The 19818-nt window shown below is 31.9% G+C and overlaps 1 protein-coding gene across 2 annotated transcripts in view; it reads left to right on the forward strand.

Moving 5' to 3' along the window:
* Positions 1-345: 345 nt before the first annotated feature.
* The window catches only part of LOC124357269 (CUGBP Elav-like family member 1), a 1015984-nt gene continuing 996511 nt past the window's right edge, over positions 346-19818 (forward strand). For both annotated transcript variants that reach the window (XM_046808844.1, XM_046808846.1), the window contains exon 1: positions 346-514. The gene's annotated coding sequence lies outside the window, so the exon portion shown is untranslated. The remainder of the gene's footprint in view (positions 515-19818) is intronic.

A 19818-nucleotide genomic window follows, 5' to 3' on the forward strand; every position in this document is an offset into this window, starting at 1 on the left:
GTTGAAACTTGGTTCAAGGAAAAATACTATTCATTTTGGGGTCAAAAAATTAAAGGCCAGTAAAGTTGCAAGTAACTCTGTAAAACAATGCCATGAAGATGTTACATTTTGCCGGGCTCCAAGATACTTTGTTGTATCGTTATAATAAAACAATACTTTACTATGTTACATGGCTCAGAAGAGTCCATATCAGTTATTTAGCCTAGAAATAACTACAGACAAAGATTGATTGTCAGTTTTTGTGAGATTTGATATGACATTATCACTGGTGAGACGAGCCATTAAAGTTGTTATCGGGTGACCTCTAGTGCGTCAGTCCGCCACCGTGTCTCTAAGCGCTAGCAGACGAGTGATTGCGTCTCTCTCAGTGTAACGCGGGTGGTGTCGTGTTTGTGTCACAATACGTGTTTAGTGTCGTCAAGTGCGGTTAGTGTTTGTGTTATTATTCGTGAGTTTTCAGTGCCTTTTCCAGATTATTCTTTAGTTCGTACTGATATTTTCTACAAGATCATACGTAAGTAAATTAAGTCTAAAATAAATAGTATCAACACTAAAATACTCGTAAAATACTAAGACTATATGTGAAACTGTTTAAAAAAATGTCAACATCAACTAAATGCACTTCTTATTATCTTGGCTTACTTTACTACAAATCCTTACATTAACGCTGGCTTTTAAAAGAAATCAGACTTACAATTAAACTCATGTTGTTGCCATCTTTGATCCCACGAGTCAAACGTTCGGCACAAGGTTTAGTTAGTTGTATAGTTGTAAATTATAGTCAATTGAATTATAAATTATGAAAGAAAACTTTGATCTGCAGCAATGCACACCATACAATCTACTGATAATCATCTATTTTGCAAATTCTTTATAGTATCAAATGTAACATACTAAATTTGCTTTGGCATATCTTTCAAATTTATGCTTTAAAAAGTAGTGTCTTACATATACACTTGGGCCAACAAATTTCAAAATTTTCTATGTTTACTTCATAAATATTAATGTTTGATCGTGCCGTTATGAATAATATTCCATTTCCTAACTCGTTTACAGACTTCATTAGGAATCAAAAGTATTTTTTTTTATATTTACTTGAAACATTACGTTCTTGAACATAATACAATTTCTAGCGTTTCATATTACATATAAAATGTAGGAGTACGCCACACCACATGTCGCGTAACAAACAGGCTTCACTAAGATTCATTACAAACTCATTGTTCTTATAGAAATGAAGCATCATGCACAAGTCTATAGGTTAGTTCATTTTTAAGATATCGAGCAGACAGACAGACAGGGGATAAAAAAGGTTTTCCAGCCAGACTTCACCAACACTGAGCTAACTATTTTTATTCAGCCATAATGCTGGTAATAATAATATTACAAAGACATATATTTTGCTGATGACGTGACATTGCGTTACATCACTCTTGTAATCAAATATTTTAACTACTGTAAATAAAAAATACGGTCATATATTGTGTTAACTTTTGCTTAATTTTGGGTTATTTTTTGTATAGCCTAGTTATCAAACCAAAAATAAAACTTGGTGGGTTTATCATGTCAGGTCTCTCGATAGAAAACCACTCAGTATAGCTAGATCCCAAGCTTCTTTAAACAATATAGGAAGACCAAAGTATAAAGGAATAAAATGGTGTTGTTTGGTATTACACTTTAGGTATCCTTCGTTATTAAATATTAATGTCTTAATCAAAGAAAAAAATAGTTATTTTTAGATTATCTACAATGGAATTTATGACTTTTGACAGTTTATCGAGTTAGACAGTATGCTGTCTATTTAGACAGCTATGACTAACAACATATTTGTTTTACTAACTTCTAACCTTTGTTTTTCTGCCGAATATCACGTTCCTAGAAAACAATAAAATTTATTTTGTTCCTTAACCAAACAGAAACTAAATAAATTATTAAGTAAAGTGTAAAAGTTAATAGTGTTGTTTATACATCCATCAACTTACCTCTGAGAAATTTCCATAATTTATTGCAAATATAAACAGCATATGATTCAGTATTTATTAAACATTGAATAATTTACTGGCACAACTATAACAATACAGATTTATGTGCACACTATAAAAAAATGTTCACCACACTAAAAGTAATTATAAAAAATGCCTAGTCTACCATAAACTGTTCTTGACAGATGTTTCATATAACGATATGAGCAACTTATAACGTTACTTGTCAAAACTGTAGTAAGCCTTCCCGATCAAATGACACCTCAGACGCGCCTTGAAAGCTTTAATACTAGGAGATTTCTTAATATCTTCGAAATTTGAATTAAATATTTTTTACCGTATAAATTTAGTGAGATACGTTTAAACAAACATAATTTGAATGTTATATACTAACCTCTGATTTGTTTCTGGTATTATAATAAAATATTGTAGTGCTGAAAAACAAATACCAGAGTTCTTTGTCTTAGTGGGGACAGAACGATGACTGGAAGAAAACCAGTAGTCGTGCCGTTGCCATAGTGATTGACAGTACTATTTATTCCAAAAATACTGTTCACAAATTCATTGTTTTTTTTTTACTCATGTTGGTTGTAGGTTTACTTTCTATGTAGTATTCTGACTGACAGGTTAACTGAGCCTAGCGTATATCAATCAATAAGATAAGTTTTACCAACTTTCAAACTCCTGAGCTCGCCATTGTTATTGTTATTTAGGTTAATCTTGAACTCTGTACGACTTATCGTCCCACTGAACAAAGTCCGGAGGTTCTCTCAAAAGGAGCATCATCGATGCCCTTTCCTTAGTTATAAGATGGAACTATGAACCTTGTGGTCAAAATAATAATAGTAAAAAATTCCATGCTCTACAGTACATTATATTCTTGGACAACTATCTGAATAGCCACACTATTTCAAATACAAACTTTTTTCAAATAAAACCTCCTATTTTTGATCCAAAATAAATAAAACAATTACTTTGAAGCCCGTTGCATGCCCAAAACAAAAAAATGAGAGGGTACGAGAGTCTGTTTGTAAAAGTGTAAAATTTAAACATAATTCGTAATACACCTCGGAATATCTCTGGACCTACAAATAATTTCTATGTATTTGTTAATGTGGTTAGCCGCACCTACAGCGTTTACAAAAACGTTAGAGCACGTTTTTCAGGTCGCAAAACAATGATATTAGTACTTATGCGTAACTGGTTAAAGTAACAAGGGTGATGTAGGTGTTAATGTCACTAATCGTGATTATTGCTGTAGTGTTTAAAACCAATCCCACTAATCTTAATTCCAAACAAAAATTTTAAACTGATCTATCTATATAAAAAATAAAATACAGGGAACAATTTTGGGGATTCAAAATTATATATTAATAATATTACATTTCTAAAGTTAGCCTATTCTGTTTGGTTGAAATCAGTAGCTAATAAAAAATTAATTTTTACTTAGACAGACAATGATAAAACTACAGAAATAATAGAGACTCTGGAAATGTGTGGAAACAAGTCATAAAATTGACGGAATGTGAGATGAGATTAAACCAACACATAGAATGAGACTACAGCTTGCTGTTATTACGTTGATTAAGATTCACGAAACTATTATTGTGTAATTTTTGCGGTGAAGCAATATTTCATATTAACGGCACTGTAAACCGACAAATATAAAACATTGCATTTATGAGCTCACGATAATGGTGTTGAATCTATGTTGAAGGAGTATACGTACTTTTCCTTCGACGGTTGAGACTAAGGGGGAGACTACAGCAAGATGGAGCACTACTCACTTCAGTTTGCGTGTACAGAAAATAGTCGATATTCGATTTCAATTAGAGGTAGATTGAGAGAACCATTACCAACTAATTGGTATACTAGAAGTCCGAACTTATACACGAACTCCTTCTTGAGAGAACGCGAGAAAAACTTTCTGTGTGTGGAGAAATTAGAAAATATCAATCATATCAGTCTAATTATTATTAATTTTATGTCTACCATCACTCCACCAGACACAGTGACCGGATCACGGGTCGCGGGAAGTAAAATACAGTTTGAAAGTATTGCGTGCCAAAAATGGGCATACACTTTGAAATCTATTAAACAGTAAAAAGGGTACTATTACTTTAATACATCTATTACAAGTTACCTTAAATTTTGTTCAGATTTATTATATTTAACTTTTTAATACTGGATGATTTGCCTGATGATGAAACCTTTGGTTTCGAGAGGACTTGTCAAAAAATAAACCGTAGGTATTGGAAAAATATTGTTTTATTAACATTTAGTATTAACAATTTTTACGAGTTGTTCCAAAAGTCTCCAGTAGCCTAACAGTATTTCTCTGTATTTGTAGTAACGTAAATTGTTATGAGCTGGCATGTCTTATAAATAGGGCATGTCTTATACAGATCATTATAGCCGATATTCCTTAAGATGGAAAATTATTATTAATGAAATATTTGGGTAATTACTTACATCATTAATATGCCTATCGTAATAATGTGTAAAGAACAAAATATGTTCAAAATAAATTCCGAATTGATCATTCCATGAATATATCAATTACAATAATATTTTAATCTCAAGAAAAATGTATTATACAAGGAGCGAGTGACTGCAGTGCAGCAGAAGGCAACTCGCTTGACTCAGACAATAATGAACCAATTATCAGTCCGACTGGTGGCAGCGATGCAGCCTGGTCCCTGTCACTGGAAAAACTGCTGACTCGACAGCTTGGAACCCTCATTCTGATGCTCTTATTATTTACCTCAATTTAAAATATAACATAACTATATTTATGACAAGACTAGCTGATATTTATAATTGAACTAATTTTCGAGTAATTCTAACGTGTATTGTTACCGTTACTAGAGTTGGCAACACTTGATCTGTATAATCGACAAAATATTAATGATTTATACGAGTATTAAAAAAGCTTATCTCCTACTGTTATCTTGAAATGAGCATATATTTACAAAACTGTTTCAACTGACTTGTCTTCAAACAGAGAAATCTGTGCCAATGCACATTTACATGTCTCTAATACCGTGTTTAAACGTATTTTTAATCAATTCACTCTTGCTATGTCTGGTTTTAAAGATATTACTAGTCTCCCTTAAGTGTTAAGGGATTGTTAAATAGTGTTTACAGATACGTTAAATTCTACTGTTTTATACTCTACAATATTTTTCATATTATCCGATGGCTGATTAAAAAAATAAAACAAATCTCATTATTTTTTAATTTTAATTGTCAATTCTCATGTAGAATGAGATTGTTGTTCTTCCATAAACCACAATTTTTCTATTGGCCGAAGAATAACGTTCTTCCAAAATGTTGAGGTTTTTTTAACGGATTGGAAAGTATATTTAACAGTTTGTTGTGTTGCTTTTGAGTATTCTTTTCTCAGATTGAGCAAGAGGAACGAGTTTTTCATTCACTTGACTCAGATGCGGCAGTCTGCCTTAACATCTGCTAATATGCATATTCTTCTTGACGAGAGGGCTGGTGATGACTTTGAATTATTCAGCATTCCTATGGTGATCAGAAGCAATTTAAATACTGCCTTATACAAATTGCCTATGTTTTAGATAAAAAATGATTATGAAATACCCTCTCGGAGATTTGAACTATTGCTCCTCCAGCAATTTGATTATAACCTAATCTTGCTTTTGTCTGACTTTCAATGTTCAACCTGTATGATAACTTTTATATCATGGCCGTCTTGTGATTGATATAAATTATAAAATATCTGGAATGGAAATCAGGAATGTTCAACAGGCTTAAAGCCTCACCAATGCGGCAAGTCGGAAACTGATATATATATATGAAATATATTCTCAATCATATCAGTCTAGGGTTTTAGGTTCCTACAGTGGCACATCCACCGCTTACAAGTCTAACATATCACACAATTCTCCATCAACGTCGTCAGTTCAAAAGAGTCAAATAATTCCCATTCCAATATAATAGGATGTTTTGTCGAGCTGTACGGAGTTGGGAATTCTGTGCTATTAACATTATTTACTAATTTATTGATACATAATTTGGTGGAGCGAAATATAAAGTGGCAGGACACACTGTGTGTGTGTTTTCTTACTGTCTAGACTATGCCGTTCCAGCAAAAGTGTGTTATTCCTTGCTAACTTTTGAATAAATCAATGGAAAACCCACGGGTCTGAACCTTATACAGGAAATACACATGCAGAGCTGCGATATAGTGTTTCATAATGTGATCAGAGACTAGGAAATGACTTCTGTAACTTTAAGTGAGTGATTGTGTGATGGTGGATCGCTGGGGTTCTTTTCTATACACATCACGCCCTTTCACAGTAGGATTGTCGATGCCTAGTGACGTTTTTTGGCCTTCTAGGGAACTGAACTCTTGGCTGAGCGTTAGCAAAACCTGTAGCTCAGGGGTGGCAACATTTATTCTCTTTGTCTCCCTGTCTGTCTGTCTGCCGCAGTATACCTAAAAAATGTTTTGAATTACTCACTTGAAAATTTCCTGATTTTACTACCATTCGGAAAGGGGGGGCAGAAAAATTCTTCTTTTATCCTTTTGTCTCGAAATTAACCATGGAAATCCATTTCTGCGTAGTGAAAATTGAGTTTGATGATTGTAAATGTCCCTTGACGAGAGCATTAGTGTAGCTTAACTGCATGCAGTATGTATATAAACATTGAGGAATAAAATGTTGCATTTAACGCCTTTTACTAAGACAAGATCAAGCTCGATAATGGTGATTGTTGGGCCATGTGGTTTGGTTGAACGATAGGGAAGACTCAATTTCTAAAGAGGCAAGATTGTCTTGCATGGTGTGCATGTTCCTTCAGAGGATATCCTCAACAGCCCAGGTTGCCGTCAATGATACACCTATTGCCTAAAAGGATCTATGGGTACAGCAGCTCCTGACATAATTACAGAGCAATGTTTAATACTTTGTGATGACCAAATGGGCTAAACCTTATTTTATCAGGATGCCGTCTTGAAAACGCCTATAGTTTATAGCGAAGCCTGTTAGATGAAATGTTGTCTGGATTACTTTGTTAATTCTGATAGAAACATTATATATAATCCCTATTTATGAACTGAAAGTCAGACTAACCACATTGTAGAACTTTTACGAGGCCACGTTTGTTAGCGCAATGGCGTTCTCTAAGTACTATTTCCTCGGAACTGCACTTAACCAAACACAGTTGTAGATTTACAGTGTGACAGTTTACGAAGCACGTGATCAAGGCTCTCCGGAGACCTTTATTTTATGGCTTGCATTTGCTTTTAACATTTGTTTCAGTATACGGTACATTTAAATAAACTTAAAAGTACGTTTCTTGTTTCGACTACCTGAGTAAACATTAACCAACTTTTATTACTCAAAAGATATTCTCTAGTTTAAAAATACATTGTCTTCATGCAGCTAATAGGTAATTCCAAGTAAATTCGAATCTCAGGTACTGAACGTAAAAGCTCATACTGTTATTTGGAACGAATTTATCTACCCTTGTCACTACAGTTTAGACAAATAAAACTCAGAATAAATGAAAACGTAGAATTATTTTAGTTATATTTGCCTATTTTTAGGTATTATATTATGTGTGCCAACATGATATAATACCTATTTATTAAAAATAAAAAGAGCTGAACTAAAGAAACTGCGACTCATATGATAAAAATATCTAAATAAAATAATATTTTTAAAGAGAAAACGGTTTTGTTGTTAAATAATGATGTGACAGGTCAAATAGGTGAAGTCAATTGGTAATTATAAGAAAACAATCTCATAAATATTTTAGATAAAATTAGACTAACTTTAGAATAATATGTATTTTATTCTCTTAATACATTATATTGTTTTCATACAGAAGCTGAGAGTTTTATTTTTTCAGAAATAGAGAATAATAATTTATATTTCTGAATTAAGTAACTTTTTACTATTCAAAATTGTTATAGCTCATTATTAAAATATGCTTGGCGTTAATTTTATACTCTGTTACTTTGAGTACCTGATTCTAATCCATTAACTCATGATCACGCCCATAACATTCATGGAGTGAATTGTATGGGAAGTAGGAATACACCATACCACATACAGATATAAAATACACAGAATTAATTTGTACATCTTTCCGACGGAAAAAAAGGAATTTTATCAGCCTACTTAATGATAGGCTTTAATGACGCACACCCAAATTCCAGACACCATCATATGACTCGTGTAGAAAGAAGTGCCATACTAAACTTATCATTCCCGAGATATCTTGCCATATGATACTTTTACATTTTCTTCATTAAGTTGAGTTTCATAGCAGTGTTTAAAGAAGAAAAGTTTTCTCATATGCTTGTATTCGGTTTATTTACAGATTTATTTACGCTGCTATCTTCTCGTTTACCCATATTATTCAGTATGGTATACGTATAAGACCTATATTAAAAAGGCGTAACTTTCATGGAGTGACATTCACACCATTGTCGAACTCAGTGTTGGCTATATAGAAATTAAGTTTCAAGCAAAATTTCAAATCTTTTGGTCAGTTTGTTTTCCAGATATCGTATGGACAGATAGAGACAGAGGAAGATAATTTAGGAATATGCTGGTGTACCAGACATCAGCTAACATAAACTTTGAGATTCGGCTTTGCGAATACAAAGCGAGTCAGATCAAGTAGTTCAGAACTCACACTCTTTCCTGAATTTTCCTGATTGCCTGCTATTAATAATCTTTAATTAGTAACTAAATTTAAACTATGGAACAAATAGACTACGGACAGGCAAGACTAGACTACACTGAAACTCTCTCACATTCTACATCTAATAATATGTTTTATGCCTTCATGGCCAATGTATGAAGAAAAAAATCCTATATCCAAGTGATGCGATACATATAATACAATAGATAACACAACATATAATAACTGTGTGAACTCTGTAACCAATAATCATATATATATATATATATATATATATATATATTTTTTTTTTTTTTTGTCAGGCATATGCGGACATATCTCAGTCCATGTAATACAAAAGCACTTTTTGTGGCAAATATTCCAGGATTTATTTCCAAAACTTTAGAAAATGGGTGGTTCAATTTGGGATTAAACTATTTTGGGTAATTGTGTCCTGTACCTAATGGATCATACATTCCAAGGAAAGATAAAATATTTTTTCAGAACAAAAATGGATAACTGTATATATATTTCAAATTATTTTCATGAACGGAAGGACAAGCACACTTAAAATTGAAAACTACCCATAAAAAGTCACAAATATTGCCATGCAGATTTTTGGTAGTTAATACATTTTCCAAGAAATATCCAGTAGCCAATAGTCGTTTAACAATCTTCTTCTTATCTTCAGGGCGAACACGGTTGCACGAAAGACGCTCGTCACAGTACGACGATACGTCGCGACGCCGCGCCCTAATCTTGATAGGGTAATATTGATACCGATACCAATTTCTTACTAATTTATCTACTCTGATATTTTCTTGTTGCTATCATAGTTACCCATAAGACTAATGTAAATATATTTGCAAACGCTCAGTCAAATCCCATAGAGTGGAATATTAGAAATAAAGTCTCATGCATAGTTTAAAGTCTGTCGGTCTGTGAATATCCAATCGGCTGTTGACTCTCTGTGTAACCTTTAAAAGGTATGTATATCCAGCCTTAGATACTACGTCATTTGTATTGTATAGTATAGTATACTTTGTTATAGGATTTCCCAATATCACTTAGCTGTCAAAGAACGCCCATAGACAATTTCTATAGCAGTTTTATTATCTCTCAATTAGTGTAGGCACATGATGCTCAATAATCCCATCCATTTTATGGACTACTACTAACAATCAACAAGATTCAGTAAACATAAAATAGTAAATATAAACAAAACATTTTTCTTAAAGCAATTATTGCTGTTATTTTTCGTGAAACGCAGAAAGTTATTATAAAACTCTTTAGTGAATCAAAACTTAGATTACATGATTGTAAATTTAGTTTACATCTATATAAGTATGGTTTAAGATAACCTGACCAATATCAATAATTAAAATAAATAGTAGTTTTCATCACTAGAAGCAAAAGCAATTGTTTTTGGTGTGGACATTAATTTAACATACGAGACGAAGCTGAGTTTGGAAATACGGCTACGTGCTAAAAGATATTTTTCCACCATGTAATGAATATTGTTAACTAACATAAGAAATACAAATACTCGTTGTATTAAATTTTTATTAAACAATAGACCAAAATAGTCAAACTGTCAAGTTTGCGTGTAAAACAAGCTATTATTTACATATACTGAAAGAATTAAGTTAGCGCACTGGAAGAAATTAAATCGTAGATTAACCGATTTTTCTTATTCCTGCTATAAGGTAACGAAAAGAACTACTTTATAGATCAACTAAAATATGAAAACCAACTGATAGAGATGTTCACTATTTATTTTTAGTACTATGGCTCTTACGATAGTGAAGGAATATTAGTTTATTTTCCAATCACTCAATTCAAGTTAGCTAATAAGATACACCAGTAAGACTAAAGATTGAGGTTTTGAATCTATGCTAAGCAGTGTACTACTTCAGTATGCATTAGACCTCAGAAGACACAACCTGTAGAGTATTGTTGTCAGTTGCGCGAGACGCGAACAATACGGTCATGAGAAACAATACCATGACAGTAACAGTGAATAGCTACGCTATTCAGCGACACGTACCAGATATAAAACTTTAAGAGCTGCGGTCGATTGATAAGAGCCTTTTGTTTGATAACAGATTATTGCATATTGTATTTGCACTGGTTGCCTCGTAAAACTACCATATTTGAGGATGTGTGCAATACCTGTAGACGGTTTAATATCATGAAAAATATTGCTTACTGGTATACTCGTATTAGTTTTCAGTACTTATAATTGTTTTTATTTAGTTTTTAACATACACCAATTTGTGTTTCCTAAACAGTATATTAGGTAACGACCTTGTTAGAATATAAATTCAACACATAATAGGAAAACCATCACAAACGCTAATTGCTATATTAAACTACGCGATGTAACTAATTGTATTTTTTTCTTATTTCTGGGTGCAGGCAATGATATTTAAAATACTCTTGTCGCAACAATTTTTTTGTTATGAGTAGTGATTTAAAAGGCATCCATTATCTTGTCACTGTGTCAATTTTATCTGTATCCAATGTGTTTTTTCATTTATGTGCTTTGTTTTACGTTCGTCGCTATATAATTATGTCTACTACAATTGCCAAAAATGGTTAATTAAAGAGCTAGCAAGTAGCTATAAGTCAAAAAGAGGCATTTACCTTATTTGGAGGTGGATTGCGGATCTAGGATAATCCTCTCATCCGTGAGAAATTTTCTTAATCCAAGCTATGTGCCCAGGTGTCTTTTGTTTTGTTCTAATCGGAATTTTGTGGTATAATCTTAAATGTTATGTCAGGATCTAAGCTTGTTGCAACACCTAAAGAAAAGCCAGTCTACTTTTTAAACCCAATAACAGAGTAAATAAGTTCTATAAAAAACACAAGGCTGAGAAAGTAAGTTTACTTTACTACGGCTGAAAATAAACAAATCTTCAAGGGACTAACTCTGAAACTGTTAATAGTAACTGTTCCTAAACATAAGATCAGATAGTGAACAGTGTATTGTCCAAACGGACACAATGACCCTACATTAGTAGAAACATATTCGGTATTGATTGGTCTACATCCCAGTAACAGATAACACACATTAACACGTGTTGCTGATAAGGCAGATGTAACCTATTCACCGCCGCTGGTGTTAGCTGTAGTTAATACTAGAGGTACATGTTTTATGGACAGATCCACTTTGACGTTAGTTTTATTTATGCACATTCATAGTGTTATACAGAAACTAGTATTTCATATCATCATACATATTCCATTTAACTCGTAGTGTCATGTGGTAGATAAATTAGAATTTATTCATGTAGCGACTACCTTTCTTAAAACTACACAAACGCATGGATTATGTATTCTTCCTAAAATCTTTGAAATTTGTTAAAAATTCAAGTGATTGAAGAATACAATACTATAAACATATTTTGGGTTATTTTAAAGTTTTGAAAGAGTAAACTGTACAAATAGATACATTTGAAACATCGAAAATTTTAACCAGTAAAGCAAATTGAGCTGGACATTTTTTATTATGAACAACATATTAAATAACAGGCACAATCCCAAAATACGTATATAATCCCAAAATTTTAAGTAAGCTTTAAAATATCTATCAAGGTCTGCTTCATACAGTAAAAGATACTTTTAACCCTTATACGTTTTAAACCATTTTTATCTTTATTACATTGGTATACATAAAAATAGTCTCCGTAATAAAAGAAAGAAATGACCGTTCATAAAACTAGAATGAAAATTATACAAAAGTTATAGCATAATTGATGACACAATTTACTGAGGCAAATTTGTTTAAGAAGTATTAAGAATTTAGTTTAAAACAAACTTGGAAGTATGTTTATTCTGTTATAAGACCTTAAGCAGATACATTTTATACTATATAAGTATGTCAATACTATCATAATTTAAACATAATGATGGCGCCTTATTTATTCCGCATCATTTTTATATAGTGCAGAGTTACATAAAAATTGTATAAATTTCGCGGGAAAACGATCCTCTCCTGAGATGTTGCAATTTTATCGTTTGTTAGTTTATAATACAGTGTGACCTCTACAGATATTATACATTCGTCAACTGAATATATATGAACATAATACATACAGACAGAATGTATGCAGCTTTAATGTAGTAATCTCTATATATAACTGCTGTGTCGTATGTGTATAATAAAATTATACTATCATATAAATATTTCGAAATAGTTTAAGCAAAATTGCCCCTGTAATACAATGTATTAATATTCTTACTTAATAAATCGAACAATAAAAGACATGCAAGATTTAGGCTCAATTATATACATCAGGAGTAAATTAGGGGTTTTCCGAATAGAACGAAATGCCTTTTTATATTTTACTATGTATTACCGGTACATATTTCTTGTGGAAATACTAACTATAACTTATCAATACTAGTTAATAATAGCCAAACTTAAACCATTAAATATGTACATTTTTGTTTTAACTTCCTAAACATTAAAAAACGTTTTACTATGAAGATGCATTTGATAATTTTAAACGTTTCACGCACTGTACAAGCAATAATTTATTGCTGAAAAACTTGAAGAAGCTCTCTATTTCAAGAGAGCCAGAGAGGGAGCCAGAATCAACAGGCCAGGCGGTGTCAGGCCACACAGACGTTGTTGTGATTGGCCAAGCGCCGCTTTAATTTGGTCGCCCAACTGTTTTCTTACCTTCGATATGTTTTAAAAGTCAGTAAGCAATTCAGTCTCTTGTTAAGATAATCACCAGATGGGGTATTCGTCTTCATTCCTGAAAGTTGTAAAGTGGTCGAATTTTTTACGAAATTGCTTTGATTTATCGTGCACCGCAGATGTGTCAGAGACCACAGATCACATATGATTTTAACTGTATGTGTATTACATTGCAAAGTCTTTAAACATATTTGAGGACTATTACCTTCAAAGCTAAACAAAATTCTCGAATTATTTTATGTTGAGGTCAACAAACTAAATTTTCTACATTTTTAACGATATAACATTCACTCATGCATAAATATATTACATGTACGTTATTTGAAAGTCATTAAGCGCAAAGCTCAGGAATCACTGCACCGCTAAAAATGACAGTTTCATTTTCAACACTTTTATTCAACCTCAACATTTTACCAATTCTATTCTTTTTAAAGATATAAGGACACCGTATGGCATGAGATTCTGTACATGCCTTTGATATAATTTATTAGATTACAAGTTCTCTTGTATTTGGTAAATGAACATTAAGCAAAACAATTTGTAAGAATAGGCCAAAATACGAGGGATTGTTTACTAATTAGAAAAACAGATGCTATCATATTCCCTCTATAAATAATATAATATAATATATAATATAATAATAATATAATAATAATAAATATATATATATATATATATATATATATATATATATATTTAAAATAAGTTTTAAACAGAAGAGGCTACATTTAAAACGTCAAACCTCAATTATAAATAAAAGGTTTTTAATGGATATGTTTTGAAAATACCTTTCTTATTTTAATTTGTATTTTTTCATATAAAAATTGCTTATAATAAATAATTTGGTCTTCTGTTTAATTATTATAGTGCAGGTTTCCACCTAAATAATTCTCATTTAGGTTCTTGAATAATATGAATAATTAGCAGCCTTCCTATAACCAAGACGTACATATGCAAGGGATTTGAATATCATGCAAATTGCTTTCTGAGTATTATGGAAAGACACATAATAAAAATACCCTCCAATTATTGTAATCTCTTTAATATACTAGTTATAGTTCAATAAATTTAACAACGAAAGAGATATGAGAATATATATTTAATATTGTTATAAGACAAGTTTGTTTCAGGAATCGATAAAAAACTCAATGAAGAGTCTATTATATTTTTGAAAATGCAAAACACGTTAAAATCAAACGATGTAAAATTATTCTTTGCGTTGCTCATTGAAACACTTCTTAACGCATATCGTGAGACCACTATGCAAATGAATGTAGTTCTCTTTTTTCCAAAGAGTTTCTCCTAAAAGATGCCAAAAGAATTTTAATTTTTTAAAGAGATGATCACAAACTCACCAAAGAATTATCGGGCTGCCTCAATTTTTTCCAGTCCTAAGATTTCTTCAAATTAATGACGATAGACCCTTTTGCAAGTCTATTAATTACGTTTATATGGGGAAGGGGACTTCAACCTTAGGGTTCCACACATTGAGTGTGTTCCTCGATTTATCGTAAGCTATAATGTTGAAAGTGGAATATCATGGAATTAGAGGTTTGCCTCCTCCGTTACTTAGTTTCTTTGTAATAAAAAAAACTCAAGTTGTCTATATTACAAATATACTTTCTGAACCTATATTATGGAGTCTCACCTAGTAGTTAATCAGTCCATTGATCTTTCTCATCCATCTTAACGACATAGTTTCATCACGTCTACATGGGAAGCTATTACAAGTCACTGATGACGGGACTCTATGTTTTATTATCAAATAAAAATCGATCCTAGAGCAGAACAACTGCGTCCAGCACTTCAATAGCTCTGCCCTTAAGACAAATCCCTTTAAATCCAGTCATTATAAAAGAGTCCACGCTGGAAGAAGTATATCGTTGAAAATTCCTGGAAACACAACTCGAAGATGGTTGACCCGAAATGGTCTCATTGCCCATGAATGCTCTGGATTGTCCACGGGCATTTATGTATTGAGGCCTTTATCCAAACACTGCCCTAATAAGGTTCTGATGACGATGTATTATGGCTTTATTTACCCACACCGCACCTACGGGATGGTGTCATAGTTAGCTTATACAAGTAATCTATTGGTAAGGGCAATAAAATAAAAACAAACAGTCTTATAAAAAAGCATTATACAAGTTTAAACTATCACATTTGCATTATAATTTGAATAGTTGCTTTAAAATGTTTGAATTTATTTACATGTATAAACTTTACACATATCTGAAACCAATACTTTTTAAGTATTTTATGGCGAAGTTTCCCTCTTGTAAAATCGTAGCGACAAGAACACTACTTCAGTCGTTTACACAAGAATTGCAACTTTATGTACAAAAGCTCTCTTGTTTATAAATCTTTTATTTTATTTTTCTTGATACTAAGTGGTGCACTCGTTATTTTCAAGTGTCTTTGTTGTTTTAAAGACAATTCTCTCGATAACAGCGGAGTACTATCTCTGCTGAAAGGTAAAACAAGTTTAAAATTCCACTTGAAAATACTTTTTAAAATTCCATAATTATTGGCGAAATGATATTATAATGATTTTTAATAAAACTCCAAAATATATAATTTTAATAGCATGATCAATTACATAAAAATGTTAGTCAGAAATTGAAACCTTTTTTCACTTTATAAATCCAAAATGTAACTAAACGATAAGAAATGTATCTTTATAAGTTTAGTATTGTTTTAAAAGTAATGTAAACTAACTTAAAAGTTTTAATAAAAACAATAAAATTAGACACAATTACCTGCTTATGTTATGTTTATTATAAGATCTGGTAGCTGAAAATGGAACTGCTATACAATATTTTCCTATATTGTAACAGATACTCATTAAAAAAATACACCATGTGTAAAAACACATCCCGGAATTTGAGACATAAACCTTCTTCAATCAAACATCTAGTTCTTGAAATATACTACTTGTACGTTATTTAGAATTTACGTTCAATATTAAATATTCTGAGAAGCAACTATCTATCTCCAGCCACTGTCCTTTGAGTAATATGTGTAGTTATATAAACACCATTATAAACCGTATTTGAATGATTTAACGTAGAAAGATTACAAAAATACTTCCATATATTCAGCATGATTCTTGTAGTTAGTTTTGTAGGCTAATTCTACTAATACCCCAATAGTGTTCAATGTTTCAGTCAACTTAAAAGATTCTCTAAGCCTTATTATTTAAAATTAGTTGTATATACTCCTGTCATATAAAATTTGTTTTATATATATATATATATTTAATAATAAATATATTTTAAACTGTTATATATATTTTTTTTAAATATTTAAAAATAAATTATTAAAGCTATTATATTCAAAATATTTAATGTCAATGCGTACAGTGAATAAGGCAATTAAGATACGAGATCATGCCTAAATAGGAATACACATTTGTTTTTGATCTGATTGACTGATTCAATTTTTTATCAGTATCTTGGGTTTTAATATTATCCTATTTATACCTTTTGGATTCTCCGTCTCATTCAAGTAATAAGATATTTAATATCTGTTTGTGGTATTGCCCCAACTCTTCAGTCACTGCGTTTTGTGAGGGTCAGGGTTCTTATAGGTTTATTTGGTCTATTATACTTTTTAAAGTATGTCACACGTGTTATATACAATTGAGATATTGACGCTTTGGTGGCCATCCAATCGTATCCATGCCATCCTTCCTAAGGTAGTCTCTGACTGCTGCAGCGTTCATCAAACAATCTTCTGTTCTGTCTGTGACTCTTGGTCTGCCCTAAACTGGTCTTAAGTTTCTATAAATCACCCTATAGCTATCCCAACCGTTGAATGGTATTCTCTAACTATTCTACTACGTGCCTTAGTAGAAGTCATGTGAACATTCATGTCTACTTATTTTACAGCTTATTGCAACCATTGCAAACACAAACAGAGCTCCTTGCAATTAAAATATATTCACAAGATTAACGCGTGAAATATGAAGAAAATGTCAAGAATGACATTCATTTAGAGTTAGATTTGTAGATTGGATGAAAAACACAACAATATGATAAGAAAGAAATATATTTATCCGATTTATATTATCTTCCTTTATATGATGCCTTTGATTAATTTATTAGCCACTATAATCGTAATTGTTAATTATTGGGGTGGTGCGAAACATTTGTCCAAGAGTGTATAAGGAGTAGTCGGTATAGAAAACAAAATTACACGGATTTAACGATAATGCTATACGACCTGAATTCATTTCATATTAGCGTATGGACATAACTAACTAATGTTGATGGAACACTAATAGTTAATATGATATTATGTAATTATAGTTAATCATTTCAACAAACAACGAACTCTAATTTGGAGGAAGAAGAATGTAAATGTATACAACATGCAGTTTGAATGACCGCACTGACCGTAACATTACCAAACGTGTTCAGTATTGATAGGCCAGATAATGCACATTAACACTAATAGTTAATATGATATTATGTAATTATAGTTAATCATTTCAACAAACAACGAACTCTAATTTGGAGGAAGAAGAATGTAAATGTATACAACATGCAGTTTGAATGACCGCACTGACCGTAACATTACCAAACGTGTTCAGTATTGATAGGCCAGATAATGCACATTAACACGTGCAGCTGATAACAGAACTGTATTCACAGTCAGTAGAGTTTATGTTGCGACTGTTCAATACCTTTAGTCCTGTTTTGTCCGTAAAGTACTTGAAATATATAGTGTTCTGCATACTTATTCAAACTGTGATTTTACCTAAAGAAAAAAATAAGAAGGACTTTTCATAACTTTTTACACAAAGGAGCGAAGGAAAGTGTGGGATTGGGCAAAAAACATATTAATAGATGCGATTGTTGGTATTCGGCCAACATTTTCATCTCGATTGATACACAGTGTAGACCAGGTTTTTAGAAATGTTTGTTAAACTAAAATTTTTGGTATCTTACATGGTATAAAGAATTTGTTATGGAATGCAACAGTTTTAGTCCAGTTGCAAACATTATAAACCATTGCTAAAACTGTGTTAGGACCAATTTATGGCGTTAGCGACGTCTTTTTTTCTTTTTATGTTCTTGGCATATTCAACGTTTCGAGACGAGGACCGCACCAAAATCAGTATTACAAATTGTTTATTTGAAGTTTGTTTTTAACGATGGAAGGATTGTAAAGATTGTAAGATTTTCCGGACATTTGCCATCGTTCAGTGTTAAAAATTCAGTAACACTACATGTCGAGATCTGCAATCTGATCTCTTTTTCGGGTAAATAACTAACCTAACATATAAGTACAAACTATGTTAAAATAAACCAACCATACCAGAGCGTTGTGACACGCATATGTCATGAATCATAACTACTATGTTGTGTGTCAACTTCACTAACTTTTAAACATACACTTATTGAAAACACTAAACAAAACACTAATTATTAAAATTGAACTACAGAATATAGGACCTGAGGCCAATACCAAATAGCAATCGTTACGGCAGAAACAAGATGGAGGCAAAATAAGAGGGAACAGAAGAGGTTTTATTATTGGTTCATGCTAAATTAACTTCTTAAAACCGTACTGTGACTCCGCATTGGTTTATTACAAATATCTAATCAGTTTGATACTTTTGGTTTTCTTTTTAAATCATTTTTTAGAATTGGCACCCAGAGCGGCCTAATCTCGACTGATGGTTGACTGATTGGTTAATCTGCCAATGTATATGAAGAAGCCTAGACTAATGTCCTGTGAAAGAAACGAGATTCACGATGTATTATATTGGCTTCATCCCAATTCATATAATGGTCTTCGGACCAACAATGATGTACAATTTTTCACTTTTATGTCTTTTCTTTGCGTTATTTTATCCTACGTTCAATGGTATTTTTGTCTCGCCTATGTATTTCCCATTTCAACTACATTTTATACTGTAAACATAGTTTTTGGAATCTTGGTGCCATTTTTTGGTTTTGTTTTTACGAGATCGTTTAAGAGTATTGTGTGTATTTTAAACGCGGTTCTAATATTTTACTTTCTACTTACTTTTCTAATTTTCTCCCATACTCCTGGCATATAAGGGTTTGACATAAACGCAAATTTATCACTAATCCGCTTTACTGACTGAGCAATAATTCTTCTAGTTCGTTTGCACTTATTGTAACCAAACAGGAACTCCCTCTCCCGTTTACCCGTCTACTATTGTTTTTAATTGAGGGTATCTATTACGTCTAAGATCCGATTTAACTTTTTTTAAATCCTCTTATAATCCATCTTTATCTGAGCATAAGTTCTTTGCTGTATGAAGTAACGAGTAGTACACTCCTTCTTTGACAGGCTTTTGATGGTTTGTTTGATAGCTAAAATATTTTTCTGTTTGTGTTTTTTTTCGACAAAACAGTAGTCTTAAGGACCTCTCTATCTCTTAATACACGCAAGTCCCAAAAAGCTCGTTTTAGACTTCCAATTCTT

Source organism: Homalodisca vitripennis, chromosome 3, assembly GCF_021130785.1.
Source record: "Homalodisca vitripennis isolate AUS2020 chromosome 3, UT_GWSS_2.1, whole genome shotgun sequence".
Classification (NCBI taxonomy): Eukaryota; Metazoa; Arthropoda; class Insecta; order Hemiptera; family Cicadellidae; genus Homalodisca; species Homalodisca vitripennis.